Source organism: Opisthocomus hoazin, chromosome 5 (assembly GCF_030867145.1).
Source record: "Opisthocomus hoazin isolate bOpiHoa1 chromosome 5, bOpiHoa1.hap1, whole genome shotgun sequence".
Taxonomy (NCBI): Eukaryota; Metazoa; Chordata; class Aves; order Opisthocomiformes; family Opisthocomidae; genus Opisthocomus; species Opisthocomus hoazin.
Window position 1 is genome coordinate 71,863,214 of NC_134418.1, and position 17,338 is coordinate 71,880,551.

Consider the following 17,338-nt stretch of genomic DNA (forward strand, 5'->3'; position numbering starts at 1 on the left):
AATTTCTATTTAATACTTGTGTCCATCAAAATACTCTGATTTTGAACTCTGCTCCAAATGATACAGGAATGTTCATCATTGGGAATCTTAACAATTTGTTTACATAACATTCCTGCATTTGACAATCTAAGCAGGAAACCTATTTTGGTCATGAAACGACTTAAAAATACATTTTCTAACCTTACTACATTTTAGTTCTGTTTACTTTTGCTATTTAACTTACATGCTTCACAGTTAAAGCCAGTACATGGATGGTAGTGGTGGATGACAAAATTACCATCCTCCAAGGAACACACACCCTTTACTAAATCACTGTACCTCTCTCCATAGTGCAGTGTGAACACATTTAGGGTTTCAAATCTGAATATTAAAAGCCAACATTTGAATACAGACATGTTTAAATATATAGATTACCACCTAAAAAGCACTTCTTGGGCTTTGCTCTGACCTGGATCACTGACCAACACAAAGTTAAACATAAGCAGCCAAAAGAATAGGATTATTTTCAGCCTGGATCATGTCAGTGATCCATCCCCACAGTCTCGTACTGATGCAAGCCTGTGCAAGTTACACTTGCAGCTGCTGAGGACGAACAGAGCAGCAGAATGAGTGGGAGCCTCAATCTATATTCTCCACTGTACACCATGTATTTTGTAGTGAAGTACAAGTTAGTGTGACATGTGAGCTGATGACAGCTCATTGCAGCTGCTGGGAATATTTCCTTCTCTTAATACCTCTCCTTCAGCTCTCCTCTTTCACTCCTTTTCCACCCATTGCTCACTCTCAACCACATAGCCTCATCCCTTTCCTAGTTTTGTTTGTCACTCATTTGCTGATTCAGATGACTCAGATGGTAGAAAACTACTCACTTCTTTCTCGGCTTAGTTCTCTCCTGCATTGTCTCCATAAATGCACTCGCTGTGGAGCCAGACAAGTACCAGAGCCAGTGTGAGATGGGGTAGCTCACACAGCTGTGACAGGAGAGAAAAGAGAGTGGAGAAGGGGAGAAGGAAAACTAGGGTGGCCTTTATTGCCCCAGCAAACAGTTAGATCGGCTTGACTCAGGGCCTCTAATGGAACTTTTCAGAAATCTCCATATTTGCAAAGATGCTTACTTTCCTATTTATATCAATTGAATAGTACTAAGGATGCAGACGAACATGCCATTCAATTCTAAATACCGAATTAAGTGCCTAAACTTACATGTCTACATTTAAAAAACATAACTGTATTTTAAAAGAGACTAATATTTGAATTAAAGGTATTTTAGTTTCCCCTGCTTACCCAGTCTTCGTAGTTTTCTGTTTTCTCCTACCTTTTTGTTTGGAGTCTGTTAACAAACTGGAGGTTTCTTCTTTTTTCCTCTCAGCATGTTGCCAGCATCTCCTTACTGTCTGCAGCCCTCTTAAAAAAAAATTAAAATACAACGCATTGTATCACTTTTCTAGCAGATGTACTACAACTACACAAACTTGGAAAACTCTTCAAAACAGCAACAAGAACTAGTGCACAATCCACTGGTAAAAGGGCATGATTTTAGGTCGCTGAGGAACACATCTTTTATTTCCATTTGTCTAACAGCCATTGGGTGGCAGACAATGAACAGTATGTAAATGGCCTGCTGTGGGCCTAAGGGACTTCCTCATTTATGCAGTTTGTGCCTGACCACCCGCAGATTAGGTAGATCCATTGGCTTCTTGTGAGATGTACAGTTAGCAGCGCAGCAATATCCGAGAAGTTGCTGAACGGCTTTTTAGATAAAGCCCACAGATTCAACTTCTCAACTTTTTGAATACAATCCCAATACTGATTTGTATTATTTTACACACTTTTCCCCCAGGATTTATCATGATAGGCAATTTCTGACAAGGAGTTCCTCCTGGAACAAGTAAGTGGAAACTACAAATAGACAATTAGAAAGTAAGCAAACCTAACATGGTATTGTAGCCAATTATATGTATTTATTCATTTTCATAATACATAGAATGATTTTACTTTGTGCTTTTCTGTGCACCTGCATGTATATGCACGTATGTGTAGTTATTCGTCCACATGTGTATGTTTGGGTGTGTAAGTGTATGGATGTTAGTGCAAGAGGAAGGAAATTGCTTGCAGCAAAGCTCAAGACCCAGAACTCCGCAGGAGACAATGCCCAGTAACTTACATCTCCAGTTTCTGGGCTGGAATTCTACATCTTCCAGCTGGCACTTCAATGAAATAGTTACAGTAAGTGCTAAATCAGTGTCCATATGCATTCCTCAGTGAGACAACTGTGATGCTAATAACAGCATATTTTTCTACAATGTCAGCCTTTGTCCAACAGTGTCAGGTTTTGTATGTTCTTATTTCTTTGGTATTTCACAATTTAGAAGTAGAACTTTTTAATACTGATATAGCCACAAGTTTGAATAATCATATTTCTAAAAAGTAATTGAAATAATATAGCATACCTGACAGTCGAGAACATCATGGTGAAAATCCCATCTGAAAATGCCGTCCACTTCTAAGCCATCTGGGAGTGTTTTATTAGATCAATTACAAATAGTTGCCCATACTTGGTTAGTAAGAGCCTAAGATTTGAGAAAATGCACTATTTCAATAAGGAGTAAACAACAGTAAGATATTAAAAAGAGTAGACAAAGGTCTTGGTTCATCATCTGCCAGACGACACAAAACTAGGAGTGGCTGGTACATCAGAGGGTCATGCTGTGAGGGTGACTGAGCACTGGCACAGTTTGCCCAGGGAGGGTGTGGAGTCTCCATCCTTGTAGACACTACAGGTGGCCCTGCTTGAGCAGGCGGCTGGGCCAGACGACCTCCAGAGGTCCCTTCCAGCCTCAGCCATTCTGTGATTCTGTGATCAATGAACTGCCCACGCTATACTACTCTAACTACAGCAGTATACTACTGTATATTAAAGTCAGTTCAAAATACAATTTATAGAGATTAAGGATGTGGTATAATAGAAAACAACTCGGCATGCTAACTGTATCAGAAAATAATGATGACAAAAGGATTATACTGCAAGCAAGAAAGATTGCTAAAAATCAGATTAGCCCCATTGCAGAGGCCATATTAAACACCTGTCAACTTTTTTGCTGATTTCCATGTGAGTTTGGTCTTGTCTTTATTACATCCTGAAAACTAAGTATTTAACTCCAGCTAGCTAGATCATCAGCCTGCACAGGTCAGCTTAGCTTCAAAAAGTCCAATGTAACTGCACTACTACACACGTTGATGATACTGTAACACTGCAGTGAACTACTATTTTGTATTAAGCTACGCAAAGTAGTAAAGTGATACCTTTGTGGGAGCAACATACACAACTACCCCTTCATCACCTTCCTTCAGAACTTTTTCCATGCAGCAGTATGATGCATAGATTTTCCCTGATGAAGTACGGACAACAATAGCTGCAGACTTACTGTTATCATCTACAATATCAAGAATCTCTTGCTAAAAAGGGAGCAAATGGATGGCAGGTTAAGAAAACTTCTTGTGATAAGTCCAGAATTACACACAATTACAACGTTTCACTGATACAAGGTCAATTTTTTCTTCTTTTCTTCATCAATATTTTCTTTAAGGAAAGAATTTCCTTGTTAAAGGAAATTAATCTTTCCTTAATTGACATCATCCTGAATGTAGTATTACTAAAGCATGACACTGTGAATAAAGCTCCTAGTTCCTTCTATCAATCCTCATCAGTTTATCAGGTGTCACAGTACCTAAGCTTTAGAATATTTTTGCTTTCTTGTTCCAGAAAAAAATGAAGGTTTTTCTGAGATTGGAAATCCCTATTTTGTTTTTAGGTTCTCACTTCTGGTAGAAAATGCTTGAAAACATAATCTAGATATATCCCCAAGTTCTAAATAATATAAAATTAGGAAATTAATTTTAAAAATTGTTTTGATCTGATTATTTTTCATCCAATCCCATGATACTTGAGACCACTCTTGGTTTGAAATGAACAATGCTGAAATGAGAAAGTAGATTTCACTTTCACTCCTATCTTTGTTGAGCCTATTCAGATAACTATTGGCTCAAAAATGTCAGAGTACTTTTGTATCAATATCTCAAGATTATATTTGAATTTGATTTATTTCTTATAATACCAATGTCTTCCTGTGCACGCCCATAAACATAAGCATATTAAATAAAATTCACAGTGTATGGTATTACCTGCCATATATGTGGATAAAAATTTGAACCCTAGGATCTCTATCTCCCTCTCTTCTCATAACAAGTAATGGCCCATGTGCTGCAGTTGAAATCGAGTCATTCCCAGACCAACAGAAAATGTGGAGACCTGTGACTGCACTGAGGATACTGTAGACATTTAGTAAATTTTTAAGTTGCATCAAAGGACCCAGAAAATATTCTTGGCAGACTTTAATTCTTAAAGAAACGAAATCTTGATGAAGTGGGTAAAAAGTGCTAGATGCAAAATACATCCCAGCTTGACACAACTAACCACTTACTTGGAGAAATGCCATATAAACGATGTGGACATCTGTGTAGGAGAAGCTAAGCAAAATTTAAAAAAATAACTGCACAAACTGAGTGGACAGAAGAACAAGATGTGGCAGCAACATAAAGCAAATACTAATATAGCAGAAATTACCTGATACTCTGTTAAGGATTTCAGTTCACAAGCTTCGTACTTTTCCCAAATATGGATGCAGTGGCCTGCTTTCTTTTGAGAGGTACACCTACAAAATGCAAATTAATTCAAAAGGAGTACAATTTTTGCAACTTCAGACTGGTCTTCAAAGCAACTCAAAAAGCTATTAGGACATCACAAAAATATTGACATTGAAATTTGCATCCTCACAGGAGAAAAGAGACAAGACAACCTTCCATCCCGAATGGGAACCCCTAAGGATAAGATTAGATGATCAATCAGCTCAAACCTATTATGACCCGAAATTGCTGAATACCATGCTATCTAGTCTCAATTAAGATGCAGTGGCATACAATAACCCCGTGTATGTATCTTTATTAATAATGTTTGTCAATCACAAGTTTTAAAAGATACAAAAGCACAGCGGATGAGGTTGCCTTAAATCATACCTGCTTATCACTTCAACTAGCAGAAAAAGAATTTTACCACTCATTGACTGGAACAGTCTTAATTAGGCAAAAGAGTAAAGAAAATCACAGTTGGTCTGATAAAGTGGTATGTGCTCTGCAGAAAAAGAAGCATAACTTAGAGTATTATTGACCTCATAAGCTGGAAGTGAATGGGATTTCCCAAGAGTCATTTAAATCTGAACAAACTGCTGGAGGACACTGAGAAAGAAATTGATTATGAAAGCTTACACACTTCACAGAGAAAGTGCTTCTTAAGGTATCAAGCACCACTATCTCATATGCAGTCAACCATGCTGTGCTAGGCATTTGAGAACATTTGTAAATGGCAGCGATGTCACCGGTCTAGGTGTTAAAGCCTTGGTGATAATGTGCCATGGAGTCAGTCCCCTGTAATAAAATTTGTTCTTGCCTTTTTCCTTGTAAAGAATACAGAATTACATTTAAAATGCAAATCTTGCACTTTTCAAGCTCAGGAAAGACAATCTTAACTTTCACCCCATTTGCTTTCAACAGGTAGTACAGGCAATTATAAATAGTACCTCTCTGAACTTTACAGTTCTTGATTTTGCAATGTAAGTCACTGCTAATATTGTTGTTGCTTTAACTTACTATTTTGAGAAAAATAGTACCTACTATGCAGCAGCAAATATATTGGGGAAAAAATAGAAAAATGAAAAATTTTAATTATAGACATAATCTGTGGACAGTCCAGACTGTTTGCCAAATTCTGAAATCCAAAATATCTAAGGCATTTTGCAATCCACTGATAATCTGTTGTCTCCAGTAAATCATGTTATTTATCCAGTAGAGAATGGATTCTTCTCATTGTTTCAACAGCTGTTCTTAGATCTTTCACACTTCTGCATCGGGAAAAAAAAAAAAGCCAGTTGTAATGATTGTCACATCCAGTACCTATGCTTTTAAGAACCTTTCCCCTAACAGAATAAACTTCCAAAAATCAGGAGCCAGTGATTCTCACAGATTTCCCCATATGTACAGAAATCAGCATATGCCATACATGTACTCAGAAATGAAAATATACACATATTCTGTATGCAAATGTGTGGCATGCATTTTTCCCTAGTCTCTTGTATCATTCCAGACCTCCAACCCTGTAAACCTTAGAGGCACCTGCTGATCTGGGTTAAATAGTTACTGATGTCAGCCCACCCCTGACTGTTATCACCACTTCATTGCTAGGTGTTACACTCCCACTCATTCTACATTAACTGATGATATGTCAACCTTTATCTGGCAGGTGATCCAGCTTGAAAACAAAACAAAAATCAGCAATAAGAAGCTGTATGTGCAAGAATGGAAATGATTAGCCTCAAAAGGGTCAAACCAAAGGCTACTGCAAGATGCTTACAATTTCCTTTCACTCCCGGAGAGTTTATCAGTGGGCTCATCAAAATAGCTGAAATTGAGCAGCCTCAACATCCCAAACTAAATGGGTTGTGGGTCTGGGCAACAACAAAATAGCAATGCATCACCTGACGCAAGTACCAGAGTCCCTGGTTGACACTGTGGAGGGAGAGTATTAAGCAGAAGAGAGCCCATTACACCCAGTAGATGCGTACCTCACTCATGGGCCTTTTTACACCTTATGGTTTATCACCACTGCTATGAATTTAGTGGAAACAGAAATCAACTAAGATATACAAGCTTGACATAATAAAAACACCCTAAAAAGCACAATATGGGTCTATTGTGTGCTTCAGCAGGTTTCAAGCATTCTTTCCTCTTCTGTTACTCAGCTGGCCCAACCTAATCTGCAATACACTTTTCAAAAACTGCTTCTTGCAAAACTCAGATGATGCCAAGCTGATGAATTACTGCAATGCCTAGAAAACTCCTCAAATACAGAATACGCCTTTCCCACAAACTAATTTTGATGATTAGAGCTGCACACAAAACTCCGCTGTTAGTATTGAAACAGTGTGCCATTACAATAGGCAAAGTTTATTAGGATGTTCTTGATACATTTAATTCCTGCCATCCCCTCCAAAGAAACCACAAAAATATGTACGCTTACTTTTAGCTCGGGATTGCTCTTTCCACCGTTGAAGAGACATTCAAACCAGGCATTTCTGCAGTACATTTCACAGAATTACTTTGACATATTTCCAGGAAATCTTTCAACTTATTTATTCCAGACCTAAAATTCTGTTCAATTTGGTTGCCAATGCAAAGGCTTTTCCATTGTTTCCACTCTTTTTTTTCCTCTTTATCTTTCATCCTTTTCTGGTTTTCTTCAATGATTTTGTCTGCTTTTGAATTCTACCAATAAACCAAATTACATATAAAGTATTTGTGAAATTTTAGTTAAGAAATGCTAAATATCTTCCATAAATTCCATGTTCGTGGCTTTATAAATTTGATTTACATTTTGCATTTTCTCTCACATAAAATATTTTCAAAACAAAATCATAGTCAGTGCACATACCACTAGTAGTAACCCAGTGGGAATGAAACATACCCACATACAGAGAAGAAAACATTAAGGTTTTGAAAACTCGCTAATCTTTGTTCAGAGTAAGGGACACGTATGTACTTTACCATACATACAAGTTGGTTAATAAACAAACATAAAAAACAGCAATGATACTCAACTGACTACATCCCACGTTCAGACTAAATGCAACCTTTTTTTCTATTGTATTAGTCAAACTTTTTGAAACAAATTTATTTCTTTTCACTGTGTATCAGCTACTAGCCAAAATTATAATATTTCGAATAAACCACCTCTGTAAAAGAGTAATATTCACCACTCCTTTTCTAATTAAACTGTCTAATAAAAATACGAATACCTAGGACACTGATACCCTCATATGCCTTTGCCAGTCCTCTGCCCTGTCCCATTTTCCGTGTATTAGCCGGGAAACAAAATAATTGTTGTACACACACAAACAGTGTGAATGACCCTGCTTTTAGGCCTCTGTTCCCCATAAGAAATGCTCAAAAAAAGATGTGAGGGCTGCAAGCTCAATAAAGGACTAGTACCGACCCTCTATTTTCACCATGCATCACTAAACAAATGGCAGCTTGAAGAGATTTATCATGAAGTCTTGCTAACATTTTGAACCCATATTTTTGAGGAAATGTGTGTCTGAGTGTGTTAAATAACAGTCACTCAGATGCCAGTGTACTAGGCAGAACCTAAGAACCAAAGTAAACTTATAAGCATACATCGTATGATGTAACACTGGGCCATTCAACATACATCTGTGCAATTCTAAAAGTGAAACTCCAGAAAATCTTAGCAAACTGTCACAGGGATTATGCAATAATATTCACGTACCCCCGTATCCATGATGCAACATACAAGAATAACATTAACGCTGCAAAGCCAAGCATTCAGAGACCAGATAATAACAAAATGAAGTCTGCTAGCAGAAGGAAAATGAAAGCACATGGGAATTTAGGACAGGAATGGATGAACTACGTTAATTTCCTTCTGTCTTGTTCTTTCACAAAGTACTATGTCGTGTAAACCATATGCAGCCTCTATGAGACCCTAGCAGTAAGGCAACAGCCTGTACAAATGTGCAGTCTGCTTTCAAAGCTGTTACATTTAGGAACTCCAAAGCCTTGTGCAAAGACCGAAGTCTGTACATGAAAGGCATCAGTTCCTACTTGACTTACAGCTGACCGAAAATTAAGGTGTTTGGTTAAAACCAACATTTCCTAAATCATAAACTGTTACCTATCCATGTAGAATGCCGCTGAAGTATAAAAGCATAATAAACTTAAAAAAAAGAGAGTTTAGATTAAAGTACCTTCCTCAAACCATATGAAAGTTTGATAAACGCAGGAGAACTAACTTCTTACCTGGATTTCTGAAATCTTTTTTGTTAAACTCATTGACTGTCAATATCTGCTCTATTTCCTCTTTCTGAGAAACTGTATTTGAAAAAATCTCTACAGTCACTTTTATTTCGTCCTTGATCTTCAAAACATAGTAACTTTTCTTCACAGCTTTCAGCTGTGAGATTGTCATTATCATTTCCATTTTGAAAACAAACTGCAGATACCATCACTGTTGCCTTTCAACTTATATATGCCTACTAGGCAGAGGTGTTCTACCTCCATATATTACACTTCTGGATATCTCTAAGAAAAATAATATTTTTATAAGCTTTATTAGTTAAATAACTGTTCAAATGAAGTCAATGGAAGTTTGAAAGATGAAAGCTAACTATTGTTATAAGCTTTATTAAATCATATTTATTCATTTACTTCATTTTATTCATTTACTGGTTTCAAGTCAATGGACACCAACAACCCTAAGCATAGTCTCTACCATGCCTTCTGTGCAACTCCCAAAACTGCAAAGTCTCACTCACACCAGTACAAATCTCCAGGAAAATGAAGAGCGTCAAAACTGGCAATACAGCAAACCCTCTAGGCTTCACTGCTTGCTGGAATATTACACCATCCACTTAACATGCAGAAGAAAGGTAAGAAGAGTTCTTGGTCAAACATACCTAGATGTCTGCGAAGGACAGGTGGTAACTTCTATGGGCTTCTGAGGTAGTTCACCATGTGACTGAATACTCAGAGAGATCACGTCCCAAGGGGAACCTTTAAATTTCAGTTCCTGAGGCTTACTCACAAGACTGCTTTCAGTTTAGGATTTAAAACACATACTCCAGAATAATCCTGTTAAAAACAGAGATAAGAATACTGCAATGGCTTGTTTACATAGAAATTGTATATCCACTGATCACAAAACTGTGCAATATATATTCTCATACAGTAAGTGCAATTACCTCAAAACAATAAAACTTTTGTGTTAGCTAATTCCTCAACATTGTGTATCTACATACTGTAGTTGTACATGTATGTGTATCTTTTCATTTCAAAATACATAATTGTTACCCCAATTCCATATAAAAATTATCAAATTCCTTCTCTAAAACTGTCTGTATCAGCATAAACTTTCTAACTCTCCAGCCTGTTTGGATTATTTTAGGATTTGGGGGCAGCAACAAAGTGAATTAAACAGCCTGTTGTTTGGTTTGGTTTGTTTAGAGCACCACCCTCCCTCCCTCTCTTTATGGAAAGTAAAATGTAGATTGATTGGTTCTATTGGATCCTAATTCTGCATACCAGACCTGCTTCTATTGCTGTCTGTGCCACCTGTGCAATAACACAGTCAACACTATTGCAAAAGTTTTTCAGTAACAGATTTATTACCTAAATTCTGTGGGTTATAGCCAGGTTTTTACCCTTGCTCAGATTTCAAAGCAAGTAATACATGTATTAGATTGCTTATGTGGCATTTTAGAATTTCAGAGCCTTTTGTGAAAGTACCACAAAAAACTCCCATCTTTCATCTGCGGATTCTTTGGATCAAGTCAAGTTTTGATGACAAAGCCGGCAGTTGTATTCCAAGTAGTCTGAAGGTGGTGTTTCTAGTAATCCACTTGGGTGAATCACTGATTCAGTGGCTCCCTCAGCTGTCCCACTGACAGTTTTTAACTCTCACACACATATTTGCATCATCATTAAAGGGTGGCTGTCTTGGCTCTTCAGACTTGATTCCTCCCAGGTCCACATTCTTCCTCTGACTGGTTGAATATTTTGCATGATTGTCTGTAATATTTCACCTTTTAAAAAGAATTTTTTAGTTCAGTGATCAATTAGTCTGAGTCCCTTTTCTAGACTAATACTATCAGCTTCACATAAGGACCAGAAAGCCACTATATAAAGTATCATTGAAACTCAAATGACATTTCATTCAACAACTATGAAACACATGAATTTAGAACTAACTGTCCCTTCTTTGATAGGGGGTATCCAATACAAGGTGCACATCTGATGCCGTAGAATTTAAAGCATACAAAATACTTTAAAAATGCATATAAAATGTAGGTAACTGCATACTTTTCCTCTTTATCTTGATTCTATCCAAGGTATAAAACAGGGCAGGAAGGGAGGTGTGCATATCTTCTAATGCAATTTTCATGTTTGGCAGTGAATAGAACCTATCACGTTATGTCTGGAATATATTTTTACATAGCTTTTCATCACTGCCTTCTAAATGTATTCAAATCTTCTCTGCAATTTCTTAAAAATTTTAAGAATTTTGGACCTCCATTTTGCCAGTCCATCACAGTGGGACTGCACCCCCACAATATTTAGTCATTTGCTCTGAAGCTGTAATGCCTAAAGAGGGAAGTACTTACAAGTACAAAGTCAATACTCTGTCAAAACTCTAACTCTTGCTTTCGATAGAACCAGTGGATTCAGTTTGGGGGTCCAAGCTCTACAAATTGACTCCAAAGTGAAGAAATACAAGGATTCTCGGTGCCACCACACAAGCTTTCATTGACACTGAAAGGGTCCTGCTTTCTCCCAAGTTCTGAGGCTTACTTTATGTCATTTCTCAAATCACTTATTTTTAGAAGTAATTTGTTTGCTACATGATTTATCTCTAAAAGTAAATGATCCATTTATAATGCAAAATACATTTCTGTGTGAAGGACAACCGCACTTTAAACATAAAACATGTATTTGTAAATCAGAAGTATGTAGAACACTTCATCCTGAAAGAAAAAATATATGGTTTTACTTCTAAGCCACTGAACATGTGTTATGGCAGAATACACCATACTCAAACTGTAAACACACATTGTTGTATTCTCAACCAATATTATTCAGTGCTTTGTCTGACCTCTTCTCTTTTCACATCCCAAAGAGAGAAATGAAAAATTCTGTTACATTTTCACATGATACAGCCTATCATAAAACAAAAAGTAAGTTAACGTTGCCTGTCCATATGGTATTCACCATGTCTGGAATATTTCTGCCACCTCCTTTTTCAGCACCTGCCTCTTGGCCAATCAGAAAGAAGCAAATGGCCTGAAGTCTCTCCAACTCTACGGAAACTTTCCGAAAATACCCCCAAGCTAAGTGTCTCCCTAACAGAAGCTAGTGACTGACAAATCTCTCAGCAGTCCATTCTAAATAGCCAGCTGTGCTTTAACTGTTTTTTTAAATTTAGTCTTACTGAGGTTAACGGCGGAAGTAATCAGCTGTTCAGTGTTCCTCCTCCAGCATTCATTTCTCTCTCCAGAAGTATGGATGTCACATTCTTGCGCATTTGTCTTTGTTTAGTGCTCTGACTTCTGGCAGCAATACACAGCTGTCTACCCTTATCTTGCACCAGACGTGTTTCTAGGTGGCAGGCTGAGCCTGCTACAGACTGCAGGAATACATTCGGCGTAATCAAAAGACGGCTTGCAATAGCTGTTAAAAAAGTAAAGTAATGTAAAGCTGTATTATGATAAAAGGAAAGAGAGAGGTAAATATTTATTTTCCTAGAGATCAGCATTTCGCAGTTTGTTGAAAGAGGCACATTCCTTTTTCAAAGTTAATCCCCTTGTAAAGAAAGAGGCTTTAATCTGGTGTTGAACTTCAGCGCTGTCTGTGCCTGTTCAGATCAAACACATTTCACATGCCAAGAAGGAATCTGAGTACGTGACTGGCTGTGAATATAAACATGTAAAATATGCACTATAAGCTTGCAGCTAAAATTAATCTAATGGAGCTCATTTTCGTTATGAAGAGGAAAGTCTAACTGAGCTGCACTGACAAAGGTTTAGTACACACAACATAAAAAGATGCCATGTGATGCTATCAAGCATTTTTCTCACTGTCCAGCTATGAGTGTTTTAGGAGTGCAAACAGTTTTTATTAAAAAAAAAAAAATCTGATTTGCTTGAAATATATTTTTCACAAAGGTATACAGGTAACAGCTAATGTGGGTGGGACTGAAGCACATACTTAAAGTTAAGCAGGAGTTCCATACTACAAAGGGCATAGCGGCATGGATAGCTTTCCAGATATGGTACAGGGAGTGACAACAAGTGTAATTAATTTACAAAATAAAAGAAATGGTAAAGCCACATGAATATGACTAACATCTACAGAATACTGAAAAAAATCAACTTGGAGAAGAGTAACAGTTGAAGAAATTAAGTTAAACGAAACTAGACAAAATTACATCTAAGGTTTTGTATATGGACTCCTTAAAAGAAAACTCTTAAGAACCAGACTAGTGTTAACTCTGCTTTGCACAGCTGGGACACTGAAATTAACTACCTAACACTTAATGGTTTGCTTTTCTTCTTTCAAACAGTATGAGGTATCAGTCTGATTAAGTGAGAATGTTGCTTTTTCCCACTAGTGTTTTAGTTATAATTTGCCATTCTTACTTCCTTAGAAAATTATGTCAGACTACACTGAGCTAATACATTAAAAAGGGTGCTTAAACTTCTTCAATGTATCATATAATCTGAAATTTTTACATGCTAGACCACTACTCAGTTATATCGCCATGTGCTACGCTGCCAAATTTTACCCTTGCTTTGTCTACCTTTGTGAGATTGCATCAGTCCTGTCCTCTGTAACTTCCACTCCTTTCCTGCGTGTTTCTTAATTCAACATGAAATGGATTTCTTGAGGGTTTGTGCTTTAACAATATCTGCTCTATTACAGGCTTGTTTAAACCCTTATTTGTATACATTCCCACATACTAAAACCTGGCATAGCCTTCCTACTTAAACCACAGAAGGCTGACAATTCCACAGTTTGCCGATATCCCTTTTCTTGTCATTTAATGCTATTATATTATATGCCTTCAATATTTTGATGTGATTGGAAAGTGAAAAGGCCTTCTGCACAGATGCGAGCCTAGCCGATACAGATTTTTAAGGACTTTAATTACAAAAATACCAGTACCTGTAAACCAGATTGTCTATGTGTGTTCTCTGTTCTGAGGAAGAATTTCAATGCGAAATGTGTCAACAGCGCAGAGCCTAACGCACATGCTGCGCCCCTCGCCGAGAATTTTGACGGCACGCTCCACAGCCACACGCCCTCACAGCCGAGCCCGTCCTGCGGGCCTCCGCCGCGCCACCACACCTCCCCGGGGGTCGCCGCAGCCACACCGGGCGGTGGCTCCCCGCCCTCGCCTCGCCCCGCCGCGCCTTCCTTCCCCCTCGCCCGGAAGGGCGGCCGGGCTCCCTACCCCGCCGCACGCCGCCGCCCGCGACCTCTTCATCTCTGCCAGCGCCGCCCCGCCGCCGACCCCCTCCTCCCTCAGCGCCGACTCTGCCCCCCCCCCCGCCCTGCTCCCTCAGCGCCAGCACCTACCTCCCTGCCCGCCCCGCTCCCTCCGCGCCGACCCCCCCTTCCCGTCCCGCTCCCTCAGCGCCGGCACCGCACCTCCTTGCCCGCCCTTCTCCCTCAGCGCGGACTCCCCCCACCTTTCTCCCTGCTCCCTCAGCGCCGACCCCCCCTTCCCTTCCCGTCCCGCTCCCTCAGCGCCCGGCGTATGTGGGTCTGCGAGTGGAAGGGCGTCAGAAGGCGCAAGGCCGGCTCAGGCGCCGTGGGTGTGTGAGTTGCTTAGTAGCCTGCCTTTCCATTTTATGGTTTCCTTTCCTACTCACAGCTGTGGCAATTCTGGAAAGTTGTGATATTTTTAAGTTTATTGAATTGTTGTTACTTGCAGCCCCTCAGTGTCACTTTGTTGATGAAGTGTTCTGTAAAAGGCGGCTGTGAGTTATTACTGTCCTTTTAACAGTTTAACAACTGTTGTATTTCTTCCAGACCAAGTACCGGTACCACTGCTAGCAAAACTGAAGGTGTATGAGCTTTTCTGTTGCACTTCTACAGTTTCCTGCTAGGGAAATCCTCAGAGAAACTCTTCCAGAGACTTGGAAAAATGGTGTTTGGCTACCATTGACACTGCTTGACTATTTCACTATGTTTCACGCTTTCATATGTATACAACAGGTAGGTACTTCCAATGCACTCTATAAAAAACACAGATTAGCTCTAGTTATGTAACAAATTTATTTACAAATATATTTAGAAGTAAAATTAAGCATGTTTGCATGCTGAGGAAAGAAAATAAAGCTAAGTATGAAGAAATAAAGCTATGTATGGCATCAAACTACAGCAAGGCAGTGACCCAGTATTTTTAAGCACAAGTGACAAGATTTTTAGGGTTTTTTTAACTTTCAGAGGTGGACAAAAATGTCTGTTAGTGACTCAAAATAACTGGAGGATTCTGTGGCAACTGGTAAAGGGGGTTGTATCTGTCTCTGCTGGTTTAAACAGAAGCTCTGAAAGATTCTTATTTGAAGTTTACAGACTGGTATTTGACTTTAGCTCTTGGAAAGCAGATTGCGTATCTAGTTGTATTTTATCCTGTTGCTGTTCAGGCTAAGACACAAAATAACAGGGACCATAACAGGTTTTCTGCTTTCTCAGGTAAGTACATGAACTACTAAGGTGAAGAACCATGCTTGTTTATTTTGGTTTTAGCCCAATTAACAATGAAAATCTTTTGCACCATGTAACATCTTCATCAGGTGGAATGGAAAGCTTGTACAACCAGAATAGCTTTATAGCTTGTTCCATGAGGTTTTGAATGAGTCTGGCTGACTAGTATTAGAAAACTGTTATTAAGGTTTTGGGGGACCAGTCTAGCTATGCTTCATCAAATTTATTGGTAAAGTATTATCTCTGTGGAGTTCTGATCATCGGTTGAATTTGCCACAATACTGCAGTAGGGGTGGAGTGAACATATCAGGCATGATATCCTTTATCTTGTTTGTATGTTATTATTAATTTTTATATTTTATGTGTAAATGCTAAGTTGTTACATCATTGCAAGTTATTGCACATGTTTATCATTCAAAATGTCTAATTGTTCCAAAGTTTTGGTCTCTCTGGCATTTGCTTATAGTGATTTGCTTCTCTCTACCACCTTTGTAAAGGAGCATACACATTATTTTTGCAACAAAAATGGGAAGTCTTGGTCAAAAATTAAGTAAGTTTCCAAAAGATTCAGCATAGGTCAAAGAATGTAAGTATTCCCTAAATCCTATTAGAATGACATTGGGAAAAATTGTTCGTGGCTTAATACAGCTGTATAAAACCTTACCCTAAGAAGTTTGCAAGTTATGATGAGTATTTCATTAACACTTGAAGCTACTAAGAATAAGCTGAACACAGATCTTTCACTTTCTGGGCAAATGTTTCTATTATGCTGTACAAAAAGTAATAGGCATACCTGATTTACGCAAATCACCAGTGCAACTTATTCGTAAAAGATCAGTTCCTTTAAAAATTATCTTTGCAGGTGTCTCCAGGCAGATATATTTTCTTCCTAGAAGTGACAATTTAAACATACTATTCCGAGAACCAGGATTTCATCCACCCCCTCTCTGTAGAAAATGCTGAAGATAGCCCAAGGCAGTTTGTTGCTGTTTATATGCAAGCTATTTTTGGCTCGCATTCCAAGGTGGCTAACCCTTATGCATTTAGTGGAGAGGCCAGTGCCTGACACAGGGCCTGGATTCCACTCTGTGGGGTAACTGCTTAAAAATTAGGCATGCAGCGGTTAACTCTTCTATTACCAGCTCCTTTTTTTGTGTACCGTTGTAAGCCTGGAAATTTTAGAATGATGAGTCTGTTCTTATTTGACACACTGAAATTACTGTAAAATGACATAAATTAAAATCCTTTTTATTAATTTCATTACAACGTGGTAAGGATCCCAAGTCATCAGAAGGAAGTTTGTATACATTGTGAAGTGAGTAAGTGTTCCTACTCTAACAGTGAATCTGTTGAAGCTCTGAGTAGGGGATGGTAATTTCCTGTATGAAGATGCAAAGAAAGATACTTGATTAGTCACTGGAATAAAATGTGTGATACCAGCACTTGGTAATACCTAAAGATGCTCTGGGACCAATAGGGAGCTATGAGTCTCTTGTGCACTTCGGTCACAACAGTGGGTCTACTGTACTTCTGTTGTTGCCAAGGAATAAACTTCAGTAAAAAATGCAAGGCAGTATCTAGGAGACCTTGAGCTAAGAACAAGTGCCAGCCCACAAAATGAGATATCGGAGAGCAGATATAATGGATGCTGGCAGAAGGGATGGAGGTCCATAGCACCTATTTGGAGCTACAATTTGTCCTATGTCCTAAACCAGGACTAGACTAGAGAATTTGATTCTCAATAGGCTGCAATCTGGCAGAAACAATCTTACCCACATATTGCTTTTGTTTCTGGAAATTATGTGATAAACTCTGTAGATCAAACCAGCAGTATTCGTGTTTAGTTCTTCCTGTCGCTGATTATCAAAAGAAATGTTGTGCCTGAAAAGGCCCGAGGGTGCTCTTGGACAGAAAATTTTTCTTCCCTGAGACAAAATTCTCCCAGTTC

General features: G+C 38.5%; 1 protein-coding gene across 1 annotated transcript in view; it reads left to right on the top strand.

The window, feature by feature from the left end:
* Positions 1-14,836: 14,836 nt before the first annotated feature.
* The window catches only part of PALLD (palladin, cytoskeletal associated protein), a 211,753-nt gene continuing 209,251 nt past the window's right edge, over positions 14,837-17,338 (top strand). Inside the window, exon 1 of the mRNA XM_075421678.1 lies at positions 14,837-14,898. The gene's annotated coding sequence lies outside the window, so the exon portion shown is untranslated. The remainder of the gene's footprint in view (positions 14,899-17,338) is intronic.